Raw genomic sequence first — 24530 nt, forward strand, 5'->3', positions numbered from 1 at the left:
ACCATCAGGGGAGTAAAATATTGGGAAAGTCTTAAAAACAGGAGAACTGGTGGCAAAATAAAAATCTAACCGATCTAAAATGGCACTTGATAATTTTATGAAAAAGTTGTCTGCAATTACAGGAGATTGGACCCTTGAAGGTCCTAAAAATATGCATTGTTACTGGGATTATGGTGAAAAGCAGTCAACAAAATGAAAAAAATCATTTTAGCAAAGTCAGAAGTACTGAAGAAACAGAATTCTTAGATGATGAAATGGAAAACAAAAATACCTAGAACAATGCAGAAGGAGTAAATTACATATTGGTGTAATAGGCAGACTAAATAAAGGTACTAAAATAGTTGAATATAGCCAAAAGGATAAAGAAACTAAATTTATATAGTGCTACTATATTATGTGTGTTATTACTCACCTCATAGCTGTGAGCGACTAATTTACTCTTTTCAAATTACTTCTTTGTTAAGTACAAATGGGACTAATGCCTATTTTACTAGACAGAGCTAATCTGAAAAGTAGCTAACGTCTCTAATGTGTCCCATCAGTCTCTAATTTGCTACAGACAGACTCAAAACCAAAACTCCAGATTTGAAAAGGAAGTATTATGAGTTCTGAGTTTTTATAAAAGCTGGTTTTTCCTCTTAAAAAGAGAAATACAGTGACATTACTAAAACATTAAATGCAATTTAAGTCATAAAGATTTCCATGGAAAAGGCACTGAGTGTTTTACCTCCTGGAAAGAAGAGAGGGGAAACACTTAGTACATCAACTGACAGTACTAAGAGCAAGGTAGTACCCTGAAACTGTGAAGGGATGAGCAGGAAAAATGAGACATTTTTTAAATGTTGCCAGGCTTTAGAGTTCCTGAGGTGAGAGCATGAGGGAGTCATACCCTTCTGGAAACAGATTCAAATGCAGGTACATGCATGGTAAAATGAAATCAGAATGGGTGCCTTTAGCAGAGTAGCACCACTCTCATGGGCATCCCCAAAGAGAACCGCTTCACTCAGCACCTCAGAATGACGCTTCCTGATACCACTAATCAAGAAACAGCTTGCGTTGCTAGTATTTATACATTTGTGTGCAAGGATGGAAATTCTTAAAAATAAAGTCCGTGGATGATACCTTCCTTGATTCTGGTAGAGATGTGGTTTCATCCATTGAGTTGGTTATTTTTAAGGCTTTAGTGTGCCTAGGAAACTAATTAATTAGACTGGTATTTTGTTGTGCTATATAACGGAGAAAAAAGATGATCCTGCCTCAAATAATATAAAATCCATATTAAGTTTTTTTTTCCTCTGTCAAATATGAAGGTCAGACTTTTATATTAAATTCCATTTGTTCCTTTGTACTCTGTCTGAAATGGATCATGCTCCATTCAGTCATTAATTATCATTCACAAATATTCTTTATTTCATTAAAGTAATCCAACTTGAACAAAGAATTAAAGGAGAGACTTCAGTTCCAGCACTTCAGACTTACCCTGGTAATAGCTATAAGCGGAATTTTGTTTTGTGCTCTAAGACTCATCTTCACTGTGAGAACAATACAGGCTCACCTGAGGAGGAGGTGATGGGGCTATATCTCAGCAGGTCACTTCCCATAAAGCCTGGAAGGAGCTGGAATTAGCCCACAACCTTTGCATCTTCATCTCAAACTGAAAGCTGAGCTACCTTAATCTGTGACCAAAAAGTTGTTTCTGTTTCCTCACCTCCTTTATCCCCATCAAATGATATGGTATTTTAAGAAAATTGCAAGATTCAGACACGCAAAGCATGGGTTAAGATAATAGTTCTGCACTGCAGAAATGGTGTATCTAAATTGGGTAAATCTAGACTGTGGATTAGGAACTGAATTGTCAGAGGGGACAAAAAAAGATGCACATATGTGTCTGCCACTCCACATAGTCAGTGCCTCACCCTAGAGCAAGCACACAGAGTAACATACTGCTACGCTGGCCATGATTTCACATGCCATTTCTGGTTTTAAAGGCTTGCTCCTGCAGACGAACCTGAAAATGAATTATTGTTTTTTATTGGAAGGGCTTTCTATTGTCCCAGTGGATGGATTCAGTTCGAGGTCTTTGATGACTGGATCTGAGAACAAACTATAAATGGTTTCAACTGTGAAAATGATATCAGGGCTGCTGGCTCGGCCTGATGTCAACACATAGCATGCTTATCATGTGATGTTGTATTTAGCCAACAATTTCATATCAAAACAAAGAAAACATTTTGTTCTTATTGGATATCTGAAATAGCCAAACACATAAACGTGCTCGAACCCCAGTAACATATTTATTACTATAGCTTATCTACCCTGTGAGAGTCCATTAATAAACAAATAATACTTGGACAGTCACATCATAACTGAAAAAACACATAAAATGTCAAATTTTATAACTCCACTCCAGTCATCAAATTATATGAAAAAAACTTTGTCCTTTTAAAATAATTTTTATCTGTTTCTTTTTCCCTTCCTACTTACAGCATCAATGAATTTTTTACTTAAAGAGCCAGTGAAACTTCTAAGACACCAACCATAATGAGGCAGCTTGTGGCAGACCAGTAATACGGATGTAAGGAAGCAAAAAAGAAAATAAATTTCACATTCAGAAGCCTCAGCTTTCTCTTTCTGATTTGTGGTGCACTAGGAGGTGCCTGTAGCCGTGCAGACTGAAGCGTCACTGAAATCTTAACAACTCATCACACCTGCTGCCTTACACAACAGCGATCCCCAGGAGGAGCCTGGGTGCTGAGCTTCACCAGCGAGCCCAAAGGGTTAGAGCTCTTTTCTCACCAGTTCTCATTCAGAAGATGACAGGGTTGCCACTCAGATGCATTAAAAGGATTCAGCATTTGCTTTTCCTACAAATAACATTTGTTTATATCTTGGTTTAGATTTAAAGAGTCAGATTCGCTCCACTCTACTTAGTACTGTGCAGTGTCTAATATATACAGCCTCGTACTGATTTACGCGTAATTCTATGAAGATCTGGAACACTTCGTTTTACAAGAAAACTACGCACTAAATGGAATATATATGACTCGAGACTTGTATTTTCAAAAATAACAGAGAAAAAAACATTTTAAAACTGTAATTAAAATTATCATCTAGTAAAAGCATGAGGGAAATTCACCAGCCAATAATAACAGCATTACAAACCAGTCTCATTTGCCAGATAACCATGGAACTTCAAGTGCAATTCTACACTTCAAGGGTGCTTTCTCCAAAGCCTACTGTCCTGAACAAAAATCTAAATAACTGGGAGGTAATAGCTTCATTCATCTAAAGAACACTTTTAATGCAGTGTATCTCAAATTGCTTTTCATGTTCTAGATGTATAGGAAATAAATAAGATTTTATTTAGCAACACGTATTCAGAGAAAGGAACTGCTTCATTTGACAGCGACAGGCAAACACTTCAAAAGTGAAATTTTGCAAACGTCTAACAGGACACAGGTATGCTACACACCCTTGCAATGTGAGCTCCTAAAGTCTATCTTTATTTTTCATTTATCAGTGCTTTTCCTAATACACGCATATGTAAATAATAATAATATATATGGTCTCACTGTCCAGTGTGCAGTTTGTTCATGTATTATCAGAATATCTATGGAAGATGCACTCTGTTGTGATGTACACGTTACAATTACCTAAAGAGTATAGTATAAAAAAATTAAGATATTATGCTTTTCTAAAAGTAAACATGGCCACATGCCATATTTTAGATCAATTAAGATATTATTTTAAAAATATTATATTAATATTATTAATACATTCAAAAGTACGAAAATTCTGAATTTCCAAATGTCAACAGTGGTATACTCAAAATATGTACTGATTGCTTTATTCATATGTTCCTATTTACTTAGCAGAAATCTTTAAAGTAGAAAATTAAAACCCTTCAATGAGAAAGAAAAAAGAAAATCAAGCAACCTGGTACGCTTAAAAGTAAGTACATGGGTGGATTATCATTGCCTAAGTAAAAAGATATTTCTTCACCTCTTCTTTTCAGGCTCCTGTGCAAAGCAGATAAGAAATGCTACCATATAACTGTTCTTTCTCTCTTAAACAAAATGCAAGATAACAGAAAATCAGACTTTCTGAATTACAATTTGATTTTAGTTTTATAGTAGGGTGCTTCTGTAATTCCAGCAATAGGCCACTTGAAGGAATACATTTTTGTCTGTTTTCATCTTAGCTAAAATCCTGCGTCTTTCATAGTAATTTGCACAAATCCTGTTAAATTTAGTGGAGACAAGACTTGTCTTCCAATGAAGAGCAGTGTTAAATAACTGTAGCAAGCTCTTGTGCAAGCGCAGTGCCAAGTACAAGATTCTGTCTGGCTATCTCAGCATCTTGTTTGCCTGTATCAGACCTCACAGAATCACAGAAACTTCAGAGTTGGAAGGGACCTCTAGAGATCATCTAGTCCAACTCCCCTGCTAGAGCAGGGTTGCCTAGAGCACAGTACTCAGGACTGCATCCAGGCGAGTCTTGAAAATCTCCAGAGTAGGGGACTCCACAACCTCCCTGGGCAGCCTGTTCCAGTGCTCTCTCACCCTCACCGTAAAGAAGTTTTTCCGTGCATTTGAACGGAACTTCCTATGTTCTAACTTGTGCCCGATGCCCCTCGTCCTGTCACTGGGAACCAATGAAAAGAGTCTGGCACCATCCTCCTTTAACCCACCCTTTAGATACTTGTATGCCATCATAAGGTCTCCCCTCAGCCTTCTCTTCTCCAGGCTAAAGAGTCCCAGCTCTCTCAGCCTTTCCTCATAAGGGAGATGCTCCAGTCCTTCAATCATCTTAGTTGCCCCCCACTGGACCCGCTCCAGTAGTTCCCTGTCCCTCTTGAACTGGGGAGCCCAAAACTGGACACAGTACTCCAGTTGTGGCCTCACCAGTGCAGAGTAGAGGGGGAGAATGACCTCCTTCGACCTACTGGCCACAGTCTTCCCTATGCAGCCCAGGATTCCATTGGCCTTTTTGTCAACAAGGGCACATTGTTGGCTCATGGATAATTCACTGTCTACCAGGACCCCCAGATCCTTCTCCTCAGAACTACTTCCCAGCAGGTCCACCCCTAACCTATACTGGTGCTTGGCATTCTTCCTCCCCAGGTGCAGGACCTTGCACTTGCTTTTGTTGAACCTCATTAGTTCTTCTCTGCCCAGCTCTCCAGCCTGTCCAGGTCACGCTGGATGGCACCATGGCCCTCCGGAGTGTCAGCCACCCCTCCCAGTTTGGTATCATCAGCGAACTTGCTGAGGATACACTCTGTCCCATCATCCAAGTCATTAATGAATATACTGAACAAAATTGGACCAAGTATTGACCCCTGAGAGACACCACTCGTTACAGGCCTCCAACTGGACTCTGTGCCGCTGATCACAACCCTCTGAGTTCTGTCACACAGCCAGCACTCGATCCACCTCACCGTCACCTCATCTAGCCCATACTTCCTCAGCTTCCTAATGAGGATGTTATGGGAAACAGTGTCAAAAACCTTGCTAAAGTCAAGGTAGATGACATCTACGGCTCTCCCCTCATCCAGCCAACCAGTTATAACATCATAGAAAGCTATCTGATTGGTCAAGCATGATTTACCCTTGGTAAATCCATGTTGACCACTTCCAATGACTTCCTGTTCCTCAACGTGTTTGGAGACGACATCCAGAATGAGTCGCTCCATTACCTTCCCAGGGACTGAGGTGAGACTACCCGGTCTGTAGTTCCCTGGCTCCTCCTTCTTGCCTTTTTTAAAGATTGGAGTGATGTCAGCCTTCCTCCAGTCCTCAGGCACCTCTCCTGTTCCCCATGACCTTGCAAAGACAATGGAGAGCGGTCTAGCAATAACATCTGCCAGCTCTCTCAGCACTCGCGGGTGCATCCCATCAGGGCCCATGGACTTATGAATGTCCAGATGGGCCAAGTGGTCTCTGACCCGGTCCTCCTCAACTGAAGGAAAATCTTCCTCTCTCCCGACCTTCCCCCTTGCCTCCAGGGTATGGGATTCGTGAGAGGCAGCTTTAGCAGTGAAGACCAAAGAAAAGAAGGCATTCAGTAGCTCTGCCTTCTCTGTGTCTTCCACCACTAGGGCACCCGTATCATTCATCAGTGGGCCTACATTTTCCCTAGTCTTCCTTTTTCTGTTGATATACTGAAAGAATCTCTTCTTATTGTCTTTAACTGCAGTGGCCAAGCTGAGTTCTGATTGAGCTTTGGCCCTTCTAATCTTCCCCCTGCATAGCTTTGTTATATCTTGATAATCCTCATAAGTTGCCAATCCCTTTTTCCAGAGAATGTAAGCTTTCCTGTTTTTCCTGAGGTCCAGACAAAGCTCTCTATTTAGCCAGGCTGGTCTTCCCCGTCGGCTCGTTTTTCGAGACATGGGGATGGCCTTCTCCTGTGCTTCTAAGAGCACCTGCTTAAAGTGTGACCAGCCTTCCTGGGCACCTTTGCTCTTCAACACTCTCTCCCAAGGGACACTCTCGACCATGCTCCTAAACAGGCTAAAGTCTGCCCTTCGGAAATCCAAGGTGGCAGTTCTGCTGGCTCCCCGCCTTGCCTCACCAAGAATTGAAAATTCTACCATTTCATGGTCACTGTGCCCTAGACGACCTCCAACCTTTACATCCCCCACAAGACCTTCTCTGTTAACAAACAGTAGGTCCAGTAGGGCACTTCCCCTAGTTGGTTCCTTCACCAGCTGTGTTAGGAAGTTGTCTTCCACACACTCCAGGAACCTCTGGGACTGTTCTCTCTCTGCTGTGTTATATTTCCAGCAGACGTCTGGGAAGTTGAAGTCCCCCGCAAGAACAAGGGCAAATGATCGTGAGACCTCTGCCAGCCACTTATAGAATACTTCATCGGTTTCTACATCCTGATTAGGGGGTCTATAACAAACTCCCATCACGATATCTGCCTTGTTGGCCTTCCCCTTAATTCTTATCCAAACACACTCAAGACTGTTATTCACACTGTTAAGTTCCAGACATTCAAAACTGTCCCTAACATAGAGGGCCACCCCGCCACCTCTCCTTCCTTGCCTATCCCTTCTGAAAAGTTGGTAGCCATCAATTACCGCACTCCACTTGTGTGTGTCTTCCCACCACGTTTCTGTGATGGCAACTATATCATAGTTTCCTTGCTGAACAATGGCCTCCAGCTCCTCCTGTTTATTCCCCATGCTGCGTGCATTAGTGTAGATGCACTTCAGCTGGGCTAACTGTCCTGCTACTTCCTTGGGGGGACAAGCCCTAATGCTAACACTTTTACCCAGAAGCACTGGTATGCTGCTCCCGGGCACCACTTTTGTAGTCCTGGTTTTATCCCCATCCCCCTTCAAACCTAGTTTAAAGCCCTGTGAATGAGCCCTGCTAATTCTTGTCCCAGAAACAAATTCGTTTGTTTCCTATAGCTTTTTGACTCTTCCCAAATCCCAGCGTTTTACAAAAATACGTCTGTAACAAACATATTCACAGTAAATGGGTCCCAGTAATTAGGGCACTCAGGTAAACTTTTCAGAATGTTTCAGATCCAAGTTTAATACAATCCTCTCCCCCGCCCCCCACCCCTCCTCCAGGAGAGGTTATTTCAAATGTAGATCATTTTCATGAACAAGAACAGAGAGTTATATTATTAGGTTCTTCTCACAGATCTGCAGTATCAGATTGCCAAATATCCATTAGTGATACATTTCTTCAAAGGGAATAAATCCACAAATTAAACTAATTTCTCAGTCTTACTTCTGCTAAAGGGAAGACAGGTTTACTCGAGTCCTTTATAATCTGCAGTGGGATATCTGTCCTGCCTAGCAGAATGCCATATTTCTGTTCATTTTCTCTATCTCAAGTGGGAAAGCACCAGGCAGCCTTTAGGTAGATTACTACCTACAAACACAAATGCGTGAAGAATTATACAGGGAAAGATCTGTTAAGCTTAAACTCCCAAGGCATTTTTTTTTATGATTCATACAACACTTTTTTGAAAGAAGCAAGCCACATGCTTTTTAATCTATGCACGGATCTGAAACTCTCTCTTTTTTTTTTAATTCCGTAACACGCTATCGAATACTGATTATCTGTACAATTATCATTTCAGCAGACGCAATTAACAAACACATGCAGATACCCTAAAAATGTTAATAACTCTTCAGCTTCTTAAAAAATGGAATCTGTTTTTCCTCTGTGTGTAATCCTCCTGCTTCCCCAGTCATGTGTGAAAGCTCTGTTTGAAGAGCAACCCCTAACGCTTGCTATATAATACATCGTAGAAAGCAATTAACAGAGGGAAGCATAAGGCCATCTCTAATCTGGCAGCTAGCTATTTCTGACATAAGTTTGCATATTGCATAGCCAGGAAAAGTGTTACAATAAAGTCTTCTTTCAGAAAAGGACCCTAAGTAGGAAAGTACCCATGTGTCTGCTTAAAGAAGCCTCCTGGGTATCCACTACTGCGAAGACTATTCAAGGGGGCAAAAAATTGCAGTGGTGTGTCCATTGATTTGGATGACTCACTGCCACAATTGTTTTCAAATACCAGGGCTAACACAGCTAAAGGGTCCAGGCTTCTCAGTGGGATCACCAAGCATGGTGGAGACCCTGGAAGACCCAGAAGAACCACAACTGTGCTTTGTTCTAGAACCACATTGCACAAGAAAGCCTTGCCCAGAGAGGGGAGGAGGACTCCCCCTGCTCCAGACTAATTATGAAACATAGATAAACTGAAGGCGGTTATAGATAAAGGGATTTGAAGGTGGTCAAAGAAAGGGAGAGAAACATGTCCCAGAATATTTTGTTCAAAAACATCCAATAGTCATTAAGTGATATCAGAAAGAAAGTCCTGGTCTTGAGAAATTCTTGTGCTTATGTTCCTTAAGTTTCTGCCACATCCTTGCTAAAGGCATTAAACTACAAGCCGAGAGGACTTACATCTTATGGGCCTCTTCAGTATAGAGGTAAGCACCAGGAGGGAGCAAGGTGACTTAGGTATAAGTTCTCGTTTCTCTCACAGACAAAATCAGGTAGAAATTAATAGGAATGTAAGGACAGTGGCATTCATTAAAACAAGATAACAGAGTAACAGAGTGTATGTCATAAACTTAATCATAAATGGCTATGTTATATACAGGATCATAGCAAATTGAGCTTAAACTGCTAACTGAACGTACACCTGTGCTCAACCATGATATATTAGGAGGTTCCGTGTTTTTTCCTACATGGTACCTATCTGCTTAGAATCTGAGCAATCCAATGCAGAGACTATGTCATCCCACAAATCTACATACAGGCACAAACTATAGACCCTTTGAGGTAATGCCTAAGTATAAATAATAAAGGCAAATATAAAAGATACCTAGGGACCTTAGCTGGAGGACTGTTTGGGCCTCTCCCACATAACATCACATCCACCTGCATTCACATTAAGGCATGCACCTTCAGAACACAGTTTCAAATTGAAAACCTTATCTTAGATAATGTTTCCAGCTCATATATTGTCGGAGACTATTGATCAAATCAAATCCTGGAGAATGTCACAAATGATTTAATGGTGTTTCGCCAATGACTTAGAGAAAAGTAATCAGATATTGGATCCAAAAGATGACACAAGCCCACAAACAAACAATATTTTATGCACTTTTAAAACTTTTTTTTTGTTAGGAAAAAACTTAATACTCTGATGGTAACTCTGGTAACTGCTGAGAACCAGCACTGCCTAGCTGCAGCTCAGGCAGCAAGGTGGGATGGTTTGGTAAGAAAAGAATTCGAATATGAAATGCAAGAACAACAGTCACCTGGTGTGGCAGCTAACATGATGTCAAGGAGACACAGCAACTCACCGTATCAGTTGTCCCTAGCAGGTACAGTGCCTGGGGCACAGAGCAGCGTGCCTGCAGGGAGGCAGGCATATGGAAAAGACATCACTGCCTGTGCAAGTGCAGGTTGCCTATTGCACCTGCAGGAGCACAGTGGGGGCTGCAGATCATGGTCTTCTTCTGTGACCATCTCCTGCTTCTGCAGGAACTCCTGCACTCTGAACTCTGTAAATAAAATAAAAACATCCAGGACTGTCCTCTGGCTTGGTGACCAACCGGCAAGGAATGGTGTGGGTTCACATGACTGATCTCCTTCACCCTCCCAAACCGAGTGGTCACATCCAGAATCCCCCTGCGAAACTCTTGACCCTGGTCCAGGAAATGTTTGGGAGATTAATAATTGGTACTAGCCAAAATCATGCCAAGGAGCATCTCACCATTTAAGAGTACAAACAGTTGTTGTGCAGAGCCTCCAAATGTTTCCTGGTCACTAGTCCACACACAGCCAGTGATATGTGGTATGACCCCCACACTCCAGCTGTGGACCTAGGAATGGGGTTGCAGTGGACCAGATGGGAAGAGCAGACAACAAGTGAAGAGTCAGTGTCCTGGTTTAGAGAGCTGGTCATGCAGGAGAGGAGACCATGAAAATGGGTGAGACAGAGGACAGTGTCCCTTCAGGGGACAAGACAGACACGCTGTTTGCTTTGCATATACTCAGCTCATTTACTGATTGACGAAGTTCATTAATAACATTATTTTAAAACATATTTATTCTCCATCACAGCCCTTTCTTTTGAGGGAAGGGAGTATTAACCGTTTGCTAATATGACTGATTTGCCTCAGTGATGCTCAGCTGCATCAAGGCTGGGACCAACTAAACTGAACAAAAGCATTTATATAAGAATTTCAAAAAGCAACAACACTGCTGCAAGATTTAGGCATGCAGCAGTGGTCCTCACTCAGCTGAGGTACCAAAGAAGCCTGAACTCTGAAATGGAGCTGTCAGCTGAGAAACAAGAGCTCGCTCAGATCTACAACGTCCCTTCCCCAGCATAACCAGTCTGGAGGCAGCAACACTTCTGTAAGGTCATTAGCTGTTAACCAGCTGCTCATGCTCTCGGGGAGTTTTGGATAATTTCCATGCCCCGAGGAGGTCCCTTCGGAGGTTGCTTTACTGCTGATACTGCATAGGTTGCTGACTCGCTGCTGGGCAAAGCCGCAGCACTGCTCAGCTGAACAGCCCCTGGCGCCAGCCTGGCTCAGGCATCACGTCACACTAGCAACACTGACTTGGCTTCTCGTTCACAACTGGTCAGGCCGGAGCAGTTTAGAGGTGAAGTTCATCCACATTTTCCAGCAAAATACCCCACAGGGTATTTTAGAGTTATCTGTGCGCCCGCTATATTTCTGTCCAGTTCTGCCAATGCAGAGTTCAATACACAGGAGCAATGGGCTAACGTGTCCTTCAAAGTGTCACCCAGCAAAACTATTCCCATATAGACACGTTCTTTGAATACCAAGAGCTTTTTGGTGATAGAGTATTTTGTAGGGGACATTTTTATCTGCACCACAAAAAAAAACCCAACAGATCAAACTTTCTGCAAGATACCATAATTTCACCTCAGACATCTCACTCAGATGTTGTTTCCTGTGGCAGATTGCAGGTTAATTCCCTGTATATTATGATTTTGTAAAATGAGACCTGCGTTAAGATAATATTAATAATAATTTTAATATATCTATTTTGATTAAAACATCTGAAGACAAAATCTGGGATCTGTCCTGTTTTCTTAATTAAATCATTTCTTGACAGAGTTCTCCTTGACTTCACACAGAATTTATATCCTTACCCAGTGGTTACTCAGACCAGCATTTGACGATTTCACTGTAAGATCTGCCAGTGAAAGGAGCCTAGGGTTTGGCCTACAAACAGCCGCTTGTAGCTGAAAAAAAATGCAGAAATAAATACTTGGTGGGGGGTGGCCAATCAGTTCTTTCACCTCATAATTTTGTAGAGGTTTGTACTTTGACATAGGTAGAAAACAGTGCGTTGGTTACTTCTTGTTATGAATCCATTTGAAATTTTGTGGACGTTTCCCATAATGAATGCTACAATCTCTTCTTCTACAGTGACTATAGAAATGAATCTTATAATGCCAATCAAATTAACACATACAAAAAAGATAAAGCTTATACAATTTTTTAAGGCATGGACAAAAATTATTTTTTTCTAAAAAAAGAAAATAATTATTTATGACTGCCTCCCTTTTAAACTAAAAGAAATACAGTGATACAGTATTGACGAAGTTAACGCCTCCTATTTAGAAATAAGTCTAATTCCCTGAACACGCCATATGGACAGCTTCTGTTACCAAAAGAGTTTCATGCTCAAGACATTTGTAGGAGCAGTCACCAAATTTATTTTCTGCATTTAATGTCAAATTAGACTTTATTTTGCTCTCCTTACTCCTACTCAAAATAAGTCCCCTTCTCCCAGAGAAATCCTGTTGAAACTGGGCTGATGATAACTACTAAGACAAATCGAGAAGTAACATCTTATTTATCCCGAGCAAAGGTAACAGGTTTTGATCCCACAGTATCAGGATGATGTACTTAATTTAGAATTGTAACTTGATTTATGTTATCAGTCAGGGGTCAGGAGATCCTGACCACATCCGCTGGCACTTCTCTTTGCTTTTATACTCTTGGACACACCTTACTACAGCAATACTCTCAGAATGAATGCTTTTTTATTGTTACAGTTGTTTCACAGAATATTCTACAAAAAAAATTTGGGATTACTGAACAGTGCAAGCAGTGGGCTACTAGGATGGTCCTTCAAGTTCTGTTAGTCTGGTATGGTACCCTGGTGTATTCATCGCATTAAGCGAGCCCATATATGATTATATGACACTATGGGAAAAAGCAGAATCAGAGCAAATAAGTCAGTTATTTTTAAATACTGTTTATGGATTTGTCAGTGTTATTCCCATGTCCCCAGAACTCTCTGGGGAGTTCCCCATCACCCAAAATGGCTCCAAAAGCCTTTCAGGACCCTCTGATGCAGCTGAACATAGCTAGGAAACCTCTCGGATGTTTCTGCATTTTTGGCTGACAGAAAATATTCTCAGCTATTTTATCCCATATTCCCAGGAACAAATGCCAGAAACTGAATATTCAAGACACAGAACAGAAGTTATCCAATAACTGAATTTGAAGCCTTCCTGAGCAAAGAGGAAATAGACTGAATCAGCAGTCCACTGAGATGAGTGAAAAAATTTCATCCCCTTTTAATGATATGTTCTATGCTTCTTTCACATGAAAATTAAGCAACACTGCCTGTCTGCACAGCACTAACATTGTTGCCATAGTCAGTATTTTTATAGCATATTTTTCATTTAAAATGAAAAATTAAATACAATTCAACGAAGCTGAAAAATCAAAGTTCTTCGAATATGAAATATCTCCTTCAATATTTGCCGAGCACTGGTATTTTTCCCCTTGGGTTTCAGTGGAGCTGAAATAAACATAGCCTCTTCTGTTCTTTTCTTGGTAGCTCTCCTTTATTGGCATAACAGAACTCTGGGAAAAGGAGATCTCTTCATTCCTTTTGCCTGACTTTTGCCAGGTGCAATGTCCATGGAGGCAGAAAGTACTTTCACAGGGGAGTCATCCAAAAACCTGAACTGCAAAGAACTCTGAGACACAGCAAGCACAGCTGAGAATTATCCCCAGGCTCTGCTAATCAATTCAAACATTCCCTCTGCTGCATATCTTTGAGGTAACAAAGCAGAAAGCACCAAGGTTTTTACAAAAAATTGCAGCAATTCTTTTATATTTAAGTAAAACATTTAAAATATAATTAATTTAGAATTCACTGGGCATTTCCCATGAAAGTTTTACACTAATATAAGAAATCAGTCTGTGTTGTATCATATAAGATCAGTTTTATTATTCCTTTCTACGCAAAGTCATGCAGATGAGGAGAAGCCACTTGACAAATTAAGTCATCCAACACTATTTATGAGGGGAAGGATTAAAAGATGAATATAAGCGGCAAAGATCCTTGGCATCCGTGGAAGGAGGGCACATAACTGATTCACACCTCATGCCTATTCTGGGGCCCATGTCTCACTGTCAACGATCTTCCCTTCTCAAACAGAACCAAAACAGCAGAATGAGCTGAGATGTTGCAGAGGAGCCTACCCCCATCACACACAGAATGAAAAAGAAGCTAGTCTGCCCAGGTTTTTTTTGATTCCTCAAGCCATTGAGCATGCCTTTTCTTTTGTTTTGTGACAGACGTATTGATCCTTCAACAGCCACAACGGAAGGCCTCACAATTTATCTCAATTTGAACGTATTTGTCCATTAAAATAGATTTATTAATAGATTGCTTGCAAATTTGGGGTCATTCTTCAAACTCTCCCAAACACAGCACAGGCCAAATCTTTTTTATGCTCTAAGCTTTTATTTTACAATTTTTTCAGAAGCAGTTTTCTTTGTAACCTGTCAATGTAAACCATCTTTTTTAAACACTTCCATAATATTATCTGTACTGTCTTAAGGAGGATCCCCTAGACCTGTACTTTCACCAGAACAGACGTTTTTAAAGCTACCAGTTCAGTGTTTGAGGAGGGAAGTGCTAGACTGAAGTACTGAGACGTGACATGATCAGACCCTAACAAATTCAGACACAACAGCATTCCACTAAAGCACAGGAATATTTCTAGGAAAATGCTGTTGGAAAGACATAGCAATTAATAGGTAAAATCCTTATTTATGCAGATCAAACTACATAAGAGACTTTTCTAGGCACAACATCTTTGGATCAATCTCTAAATATTCAAAGAAAAAAAAAAGGTGGCGTGAAAATTAACATGAAATATGTTTATATTCCTGATAGAACTGCATAGACCCTGCTCTGCTAGTGGTCCCACAGTAGACTGAGAACCATTACAGAAAAAGCTGCTGTCCAGTGTGAACAATACGATCAATTCCAGTTCTTAGAAAGAAAGAAATAGAGGAAGAAGTATCATAAAATACATAAAACTCACACAAGAGGTGATAGAAACTGCATTGGTTAAAATGTTCAAAGTAACGTTTAAATGTGTTCTCACTTGAGACTGAATTTTAAAATCCTTACTTCTTTCTGAGGTGTCAAAGTACCAAATGTTTATTACTTGTTTGCAATCAGCAAAGAGGAACAAGTTTATTCTGTTTTGAACTAATACAGGAGGAAAATTATTTGTTAGGAATATCTTACATGCCTGTCCTGGCTCTGTGGAAGAAGAACATTTAATTTTCTTTTCAGATACTCATTCTAAGTGCTCACTTCTAAAAGCCAAAGGTTAGTGACAGGAACAAATTATATAAATATTATTTTATGGGTTAACTCATTTCACTTTCTTTAAACATGATGATATGAGGGGGGCGTTATATACTTTTTAAAAGGAAATGTATCATAGATAGTTTTAGCCAGAGAGAATGTGAATACATGCAGTTCTAAAAGACATATTCAAAAATATGATGAATGAGACAAACTACAAAATTTAAGGAATCCTCAAAACAGCACATTGCAAAACTCTGGATTTTTTTTTTCCCAATGATGGGGCAGGCAGAAGAACCTGGGCACATCTCTATGTTCCCTCTAAGCCATACTTTTGTGATTTATGTAACTCCTACGTCTAACACATTGATTACTGAGATAACTTCTGTCTTAGCATGTGACAAAGGAATATTCCCAGAGTAGCGAATCCACAGTTATCCAACCACGGGTCTGCCTGGCTGGGCTGTATGCTTGAATGATGACTCCCTCCTCAGCAGTGCAAAGAATTGCAAAGGAAAGGCTTGTCCTTCCTGAGCGAGTACTCCTGGCTCTTCAACACGCCCTTTCACCGTTCCAAAACATGTGCTGAAACGATGATTAGAACTGCTGGCATGGACCCCTGCCTGGCAATAGGTGATCTGCTGTTATTGTGACTGTCAATCACTGCCCTTGGAAGACTCTGGAGAAAACAGAGTAAATATCGCATATCTTCAGCAAGACTAAAAGGCAGCAAGACGTGACCTAGTCAAACTTACTCACGTCACACCATTTTCCACTCTGCATCCATGAAGGTTGCCATTGCTGCTCAAAGATAATAGAAACACTGCGCCTAAGTATTAGCAAATCAGCACCTGGCTTTTGCAGGTCACTTTTATAAGTCTTGACTTTTGCAAATCACTATTATCTTACTCTTTCATGCTACTGCTAATTATTCCTAGTGGGGCAACATGCTAAATAAGTTAGGTGTTACTTCATAGTAGTATTTCTTTTGATTTGACTCTTATAACCTCCAAAATTTACAATGTCTGATTAAGCTACATTCCCAGAATATACAAGGGATCAAACCCGGGTGCAAATCACAGGCAAAGTAATTTTCTGTCAGCTGTCTATTCTGCCTGGATTCATGGCCCAGAAAAACACCAGGGAAATTCCTCTTTCATGGAGAGTTTCAGAACTTCAGAACTTTGCCTCCATGGAAATAAAGCATGCAGAATCCAGGACAAGTTTCATGCACAGTGAGCATGAGTAAATTAACATATTTAGAGTCAATCCATGCTGTCAACTACAATATAAACTCAAGAGACTAGATATTTATGAGATAGGATTGGAAGACCCAAGCCAAATAATCGAAAACTGGTCCAAAACTACTAAGCCACACTCAAAACCAAATCGGAAGGGAATCCCATGGTCCTAATTTGAGGTTTCAAGACAAAATTTAAGGTGAAGGGGAAAAGCCGAAAGCTTCCTCTCCACCCCCTGGGCTCTTTGGACATTCGGGGCCACTCTGCAAGCAACCTGGAGTAACTCAGGCTTGCTCTCAGGCAAGGAGCATGCTCCAGGTGCAGGGTTAGCAGAAGGTTTTGGCATTTGCTGGGTAGAATTGACCTTACAACCAAAAGCTGCCAACATAGGTAATGCCAGGCCTTGCATTTGCCGCCCCTCAAAGCAATAAGTTTAGTGTTTATGCTCAGAGGCAAACCCATGTGTTCCCACACCTTCTGACTTCCCACCCGTGCACTTGTGGGACCTCATGCACAAAACCCACTCAACCGACAGGGAGACACTCAGGCTTTCCCCCTTCTTTCTAAGGCCACTTTAGCCTCTGCAAAGAGACAGAGAAAAGAAGCCTTAGCTTGACTACGCATTGTCCAGTTGCAAGTGCCAGGACAGGAGGGAGGAAGGTAAAGAGTGACTGAATGTCACTTAATTCAACTATCCCAAGGAAAATGGCTTTTTTTTTTTTACGTCACACCTATTCAGATTAGAGGACTGTGATGCCATGAAAAGCAGTCACTCAAGAACTCGCATAAGAAAATGAGGAAAAGGATAAAAACGTATTGTGAATAACCAATACTTAATTTTTAGTCACTAGAAGAGGGAGGTAGAAAAAATGCATTCCTGAAAATCAAACTGAGTTGTGCCTGAGTATTCTCATTATGTAATGTAAAAATTAATGAAATGTACTTTTTTGTTCAGGTTATGACATAGTGTAATTTAGAAACCCATTCAAAGCTTTCAATCAAAGAGAGAAAGATGGACATTTTCATGTGCAAGCAGCTTCCTTATCATAAAAAATTATACAAATAATAAGAGGGGAGAGTTCACCATGGAGTCAAATTGTTTTAATAGCCACTTGACTCAACAAAATAATTTCCAAACAGCTTCTTTGGTTTTCAGCTAATGGAAAAGACAAGGGAGTATTTTATCTTTAGATTGTTACACTTCCTTTTTAGTCCTATCACTGAAAATATTTTTAAAATGGCATTTTAATTGGCCTGTCTTAAAGAAGAAATATTAAAAATTCTGGGCCCAGTGTTTCACAGTGTTATTAAAGTTATTAAAGTCACAGTATTATTAAAGTTCTCCGATGCACAACTGCTAGTAAGATAAGAAAGTCATGTCATCTATTGTTTCTCATGATCCATCACAGTCTCTAGAAGCAGCCAAGCCAGCCAATCCAATTCACCTTGAACACCGTCAAAGTCCAAACACATTTTGACAAGCGACCGGGTGGGATGTTAGCATTAGCAGAAACAGAAGACGGAATTTGATTCTGAGAGTTCCAGGAGCCTGCAAAGCAATGGGAGCCTAGTGTCAAAGACTGACTGACTATGAATAAATCAGCTCTGGGAAAAACTAGAATTCCTAGATCATAAGTGACGGATGTCCCTCATGCTAGAATGACTTTCAGGCCGCTTCATTTTAATGTATTAGGAGAGGAGGAAAAACACAATAACAGAGCAAAAGCACAACACTTCAAGACTGTGTATGATGGGTATTAAATTAGTCTGCCAGTGTCAGGACTGCTCATTTAATTCAGTGGGTCCAGAATAAAAATAAAAAGTAGCAGATAAAGGTTAGACTGTCACTACAAAAAAGGGAACAATGTACTTCCTGGATTTAAAAAAGTGTTATTTTCATACAGTTTCCAATGGTCAACAAACACAATGGGAAAGTGCTCTGCTGAATCAATGGGCAAACAGGCTTCCTTGCCAGCTGCTCCACTCTGCATATGATGTGCTCACAGACCTGGCTGAAAATGGCCACCAACCAGAGAGGTCTCATCTTCACAGTTTCTAGTAAACAGTGGACCTTACATCTGCAGGATGCCACAGAAGCCGACTATAAATTTCCCCTGGTTCAAAAGGTGCTAGAGAAAATTATGGAGGAGTGGTCCTGTGGAGGCTATCAGGTGCAACATCCTGGATGCTCTTTCATCCCGGGAGAGCTGGAAGCTGCGAGGGTGTATTGCAGAAAAGAGCACTTGCAGGCTTAAATTTTTTCTTATATTTTTCATTCAGCATTGTCTGTTGGTCACTGTGAGAGTCAGCATGCTGGACTGGATGGACTTTTGATCTGATTGTACATGGCAAATACACAGTTGAGTGATCGAAAAGAAATATTTGACTTAGAGATGGCACTACCTCATCGCATGGAAGAAGGACTAGATGAAAAAAACAGTAGAAATGAAGAGGGGAAATTCCCACTGGCTCCCACTGAATCAGCCTACATTTTTAAATGAACAGTTGTATATTACTAAGCATTTTTAAAAATCTGGCCATTTACTACATGTCTATCTATACACTTTAGAATCCAACTTTCCAGATACAGTTTTGTTAATCTTGGCTCTGGACTGGTTTATTTTTATTTATTTTGCATTTGTCTAAATCAGTACACTGGGACAAATCCCTGATGGTGCGGTCTAGCTCATCTGCCACAAACCTCTCCTCCCCACTGACAACAGATGAGGCGCTGGCTCTGACAGCCTGCACAATCAGTAGAGCTATAAAAAACTGACATTACCGTTTTGCTGGACATTTTACCATTACAGGGTTGGTGTTTCCTGAAAATCTGAATTATATGTGGCATTTGGAACTTCTTGCAATATAACATTTTCAGAGGATTCTTTTTGTCAAACCCAATGTTCATATTTTTTAAATGTTGTATTGGAATTTATAATGGAAAACTTTTTCCTAACAAAAAGTAATTTATATCTAACATGATTGAATGAAATATTGTAACAAAAGAAAAGTAAATTATTTTCCAGAACACATTTTGCCAAACTCCTGGGGAAGTTATGATTTTAGTAAAATAGCATATTTAAAGAGAATACATTCCACCAGAGAAATTCTGACCACCTTCAGTAATGCAGTTCTAGGTGCCAGCTTTATTCTTAGACAAATTCTCTAAATTAAAGTGTTCACAGGCCTAACAGTAAGTCAAAGGCCAGTAAGTATCCTTATAAAAGCTGATTTATTTCAAAGGTGGAAAAGAGCTGTTAATCTGAGCAGAAGAGCAGCCGTATACAGCTGCACAGTATCTGGCAGGGAACCAAATAATTTCTTTCGTTATTCACTTTCAACTTTCTTGCCAACTGCATGCCAAGTCACAGTTTCAGAAAGGCACCCACAAACCAGTGCTGGCAGGGCTTGTCAATCTGTGCACTAAAAGGACTGGGTCCGATCAAGGACCCAGGGACACAGTGGATCCCCACAAGGGCATCCCCATCTCCTCTCAGTCGGCCCAGTGCTTATGGCATAGGAGTGGCACATGAGGAGGACGTTAGCCAGCGGAGGAAAACCAGGAGAGTCAGTCCTTGTCTTCCCATTCAGCCAAAAAGTGAAGCAGCTCCAGCCACCTCACTGCACTGTCAAGGAGGCAAGTATTTACATCATGTCTCAGATGGCCTTGTTCATTAGTACAGTCAGAAAATGACTGCGCTCAGGAAGTACCCATCAGGAGCTTCCAGCCTTGCCTGGTCAAGAAATAGTGGGAGGGCGGCCCACCTGCACTCACACTAGATAAGCAACTTATTGCTGGGTTGTCGGCTGCATTTTGTCTCGTTCTTTGCAAAAAAAAGACAAAGGGAAAAAAAGTTGAAATGTGGCCTTCGTGGCAATTAAAAAAGATTTGTGCAAGTCTCACCATTAAGGTGATGGGGAAGGTATCAGGCTGCTCGAGAAATGCTTAAAATCATTCAGTCAGCAGGATCAGGTAATACCCATTGGGGAGCTCTGTGAAAACAAAGAGCGTATATAAAGAGACGTGGTAAAAGTTGATCTGCCTTAAAAACAAGTGACTCACAGGGATGAGGAATTGGCTTCTGTTGGAAAAGTATGAAAGTGAAAGTCCTGCAGAAGCTTAGATGGGAGACAGCAATGATAGTACCACACAGTATTGCAGTGCTCAAAGTCAAACATCGGAACAGTCATGTCGGCACACTCCCTGCACAGGTGAGAGAGTCACGGAGAGACTTGGGTGCAAACACCCCATTTGCTTTGCGCAAACACCTGGAGGTGTTGCCAGGGAGGGAGCGGTGGTGCTTCCCAGACGGTCACTTGGCCAGGATGACCCAGCACAGACAACTGTGAGGTGCCTCAAGGAAAGCAGTTCCTGCCCCTCTGTGTCCCAGTGCGCAACCATCAGCTCCCTCACATGCCAGCACCTTCATGATGGACTTGACAGGGACTTCAGAGCACTCCATCAGACAAGTTAAGACCTAGTCCTCTCAATTTAAATTATATCTTAATCCATATGTGACTTCACTAACTTTCATCAAACTCTTTTGGAGTACAGTTGTACTAACCACGTGTGACCTTACAAGCCATCAATCCCAAATAGTTAATAGCCACAATAGATGTATTTTTGATTGTTGCAATAAATAATTGCTTCCAGAGAGAGAGGTGTAGAATGAGTTTTCTCAGAGAAGTGAAAACCAGCATTATTTGTGGTCTTGTTATTTAGGGATATTACCCAAAATTTGGGAAACGTGACTGCATGCAAGTGAAGCTCTCTGGTTAAACACACAAAAAAAAATTGAATAAAAATTAGTGTGATATGTGAAAAACAACAGAATGTTTGTACAAGAAGTAGAGCAACAGAGCCCTAATACTCCCTTCAGCATCTGGGTAGTACCATACTACAAGCAATAAACAATAATAAGAATTTAGCTGCATGGGAAAACTGGAAACCTCAGAGGCTGATCACATTCAGCTTTTATACACCTAAAGAGCTGTATGCATACTGGGAAACCTGATCTAAAGACATTCATAATTGTTCATATAGACAATTTTGAATTTACATAACAATCAAGAAAAAACCCAAAGCATCTGTGTGGATAACTTGATCATTGCAGAAAATAAAATGGAAGGACAGAACGAGGGAGGGAAGAAAGGATGGAAGTAAACCATCACATCCTGTCTTATCCCGGATTATTTTGTACAATTTAGTTCTTATTCTCCACAGACTTACAAGTGTGTTTAGTTGCAAACTTACAATAAGTTCAAATGAAGTCAGACTGCTGACATAATAAATTTATACAATTACAAAAAAGCACTCTGAAAGTCAGGACAGGTGTTTTTGTTTAATTTGCTTCTGCGTGCTGAGTTAGGGAAAGATCATGATTTGTGACGTCTTTAATCTGAACACAGAGCTGGTGTCAGGCCTAAATGAAAGCTGTTTTGTTATTCTTTCTCACTGCAAGCCTGAAAAAAGATCTAATTTATGTATTGAAATGAAGATAAAAGTGCTTTGAAGAGAGGCTGAAAGGTCCTCTGTTCATTGCAAAGCCTTTTAAATCATTTTTTTCTTCTTGAGGAACCACTGAGACATCTGAACAGCTTCAAAACTGCAGCAGAGTTGTCTGGGTCACATCCATTCAGCTGCCAAGTCTGAAAAGTGTTGAGGTTACTGCAGAGTCAGAATTTTCTAAAAAAAAGACAAATAGCCGCAAGTGGGTTGCAATCCCAGTATGAACTGAATAGAGGTGTGTGGCAGAGAAATAGAGAAATATCTAAGTCAGTTACTGCTGTCTTTTAAGCGGGGTCATGCTTACGGCACTGACCTACCTGCCCAATACTCAACTTCCAAACAAGTTTTCGCAAACTGAAAAAAACTGCAAAATGAGCTACGTGACTGACATGAGCTCTGGGAAAATAATACAGCACGCAGTTCCCAAGGCTCAGTCTATTTTTTTTTACCCAGGAGATATTAAGGAATTGAGTGTGACATAACAGTATTGCCATGTTACTCCTCTCAAAATCTGTGTAAGCAAGACAACAACAACCTCTGAATCTGTGCAACCTTTCATTTTGGAAAAAAAGGGAGTATCTAGCAAAATACATCACATCCTGAGCTTCGTTTAACTACTCACAAACAGAAACTTTTGAAAGTACTTACAAAACACGTGAGTCAGAAGAAAATACCACTCCAGCTAAACTGACGTTCTCAAATTAATTCCTATGCCTGCAGCAAGCACATCATTTACTTCAGATCCCTTGCACTTTGCCATCACCCTTTTGTCTCTCATTTACACCTTACTGTTTAAGACACAATTTTTCTCTTAAATGCTGGCAGACAAAGCATTTACTGCCATTCCCTTTCACCTGCTTCTCAAGAAAATCTGAATTGCTACTACGGTGCTCGTACTGACACTTGTTGTTCAGGCTCCGACTCAACACGTGTACGACAGAGAGGGTCACTCACTCTCCTGAGTGGCAGCTGGGCACACGACTGATTTGATTCATTACCCACCTGTGACAACACACGGTACAAACCACAGCAATGATGCAAGGATGCACTCAGAGCTGCACAGCTTGATGGTAGAGAACAAGCTTTTGAAATCAGAGTTGCTTCCCAAACTGGCTGCTAAAACCTGCCTCCAGCAAGCTCCACTCCCTGCCACCTCTCCTATGAGCAAACCACAAGTGTATGAAACCTGCCCAGGTTTGTTTGTTTAACTCGTAATTAGATAGGGAAAAAAAAAAAAAATTAAAGCACTTCGACCCCCCCAAACCTTCTTCCTCTTCAGAGTGATTTACTGCAGATTCATGAAGAACAGAAATTGGTGGAAGGGCTGTGAGTCTGTCCCAGGGCAGGGGAAGGTGACTGAGAGGGATGGGCAGGCTCCAAGGGAGGAAGGGGCACAGCACAAGCCTCTTTCAGAACAGAAACAATTGTGCCAAAACATAACTCAGAGCCAACACCTCCAAACTTTTCAAACAACACTTCCTTTTCATAATTAAAGACTAGAGTGACTTTGAGGACAGATTCTGAAAAATAAACTCCTATTTGGTTTTAAATAGTTTGAATTACATCAATACATACAAAATGAGAAGCACTATTTTGATTCTCTTGGGGGAACATGTTGTTTCCAGGGGAAAATGCAGCAGAAACATGTTTATTAGTGCCAAAGAGTGGTGCCAAAGAGGAGCTGGAAAGATTGCTGCTGTTAGAAGTGGCTATATTTTGAAAAGAACACAGAATTTGATATGCAGTTACCATGGGAGTCTTTCTGAAACTCTGGCCCAGTGTAGGTAGCAAAACAGAGTGGAGTTTGTCAAGCTATATCCAGACCACCTAAACTGTAAACATGGCACCCATAGGCAGAACTTAGGTGTCTAAGTATCCAGTGTGTTTGAGATTGACTATCCTTGGGTGCTCTCTCTTAAAATCCCTGCAAATCAATAATTTATTGACTTCGGGCAGCAGTATTTCCAAGGCACCCGCACATAGGCTTTCAACGTAAGCATTAAGTCCAAGTACTTTGGTGCATAAAGCTAGAACCCAACTTCACACCAGAAAGCTTTCCCATAATTCAAGGATATGCAATGAGACAAACTCCATCCAAAATTTGGAGAGGTCCACTCTAGAAGACATGTTCTCACCTTACTCACCTGAGATGTGCTGAATTCAACATGGGGATGACTAGTTAAGGTAGCTCTCTTCTAAAACATTGAGGGAAGAGGCAGTGTAGGAGGACAAGTGCCTATTTCAATGTCTGGAAAGCATTAAAACTGGCATAAGGGCTACTTGGTACCACTTACAGCTTTGGTTCCCTCAAGTGCAGAGTGAGAGATAAGAAGAACCACAGAGGAAAGCACCATTTTGAAACAGGGAAGTAGGATATAGTAAAGTGGCAGTGTGAACCCTGCAGTGAGAGTCTTTCAGAAAACATACTGAAAGCTATTCCCTAGTAAATGGCTTAATAACTATTATTGTTATCATAATATAGCTGGAGTGAAACCAAGGATTAGATATGGTCATTTTGTAAAATTCCTCACCCTTTTGATTTACACTGCACTATTCAATTCCACAGCACAGCATTTTCTGAATGGCAATGTCACAATTTGCTCCAACATCACCGGCAAAGCTTATAAC

The 24530-nt window shown here is 40.7% G+C and overlaps 1 protein-coding gene across 1 annotated transcript in view; it reads right to left on the reverse strand.

The window, feature by feature from the left end:
• The window catches only part of GUCY1A2 (guanylate cyclase 1 soluble subunit alpha 2), a 182742-nt gene that overhangs the window by 127006 nt on the left and 31206 nt on the right, over positions 1–24530 (reverse strand). The window lies entirely within an intron of this gene.

The sequence above is a fragment of the Rissa tridactyla genome, chromosome 1, assembly GCF_028500815.1.
Source record: "Rissa tridactyla isolate bRisTri1 chromosome 1, bRisTri1.patW.cur.20221130, whole genome shotgun sequence".
Lineage (NCBI taxonomy): Eukaryota > Metazoa > Chordata > Aves > Charadriiformes > Laridae > Rissa > Rissa tridactyla.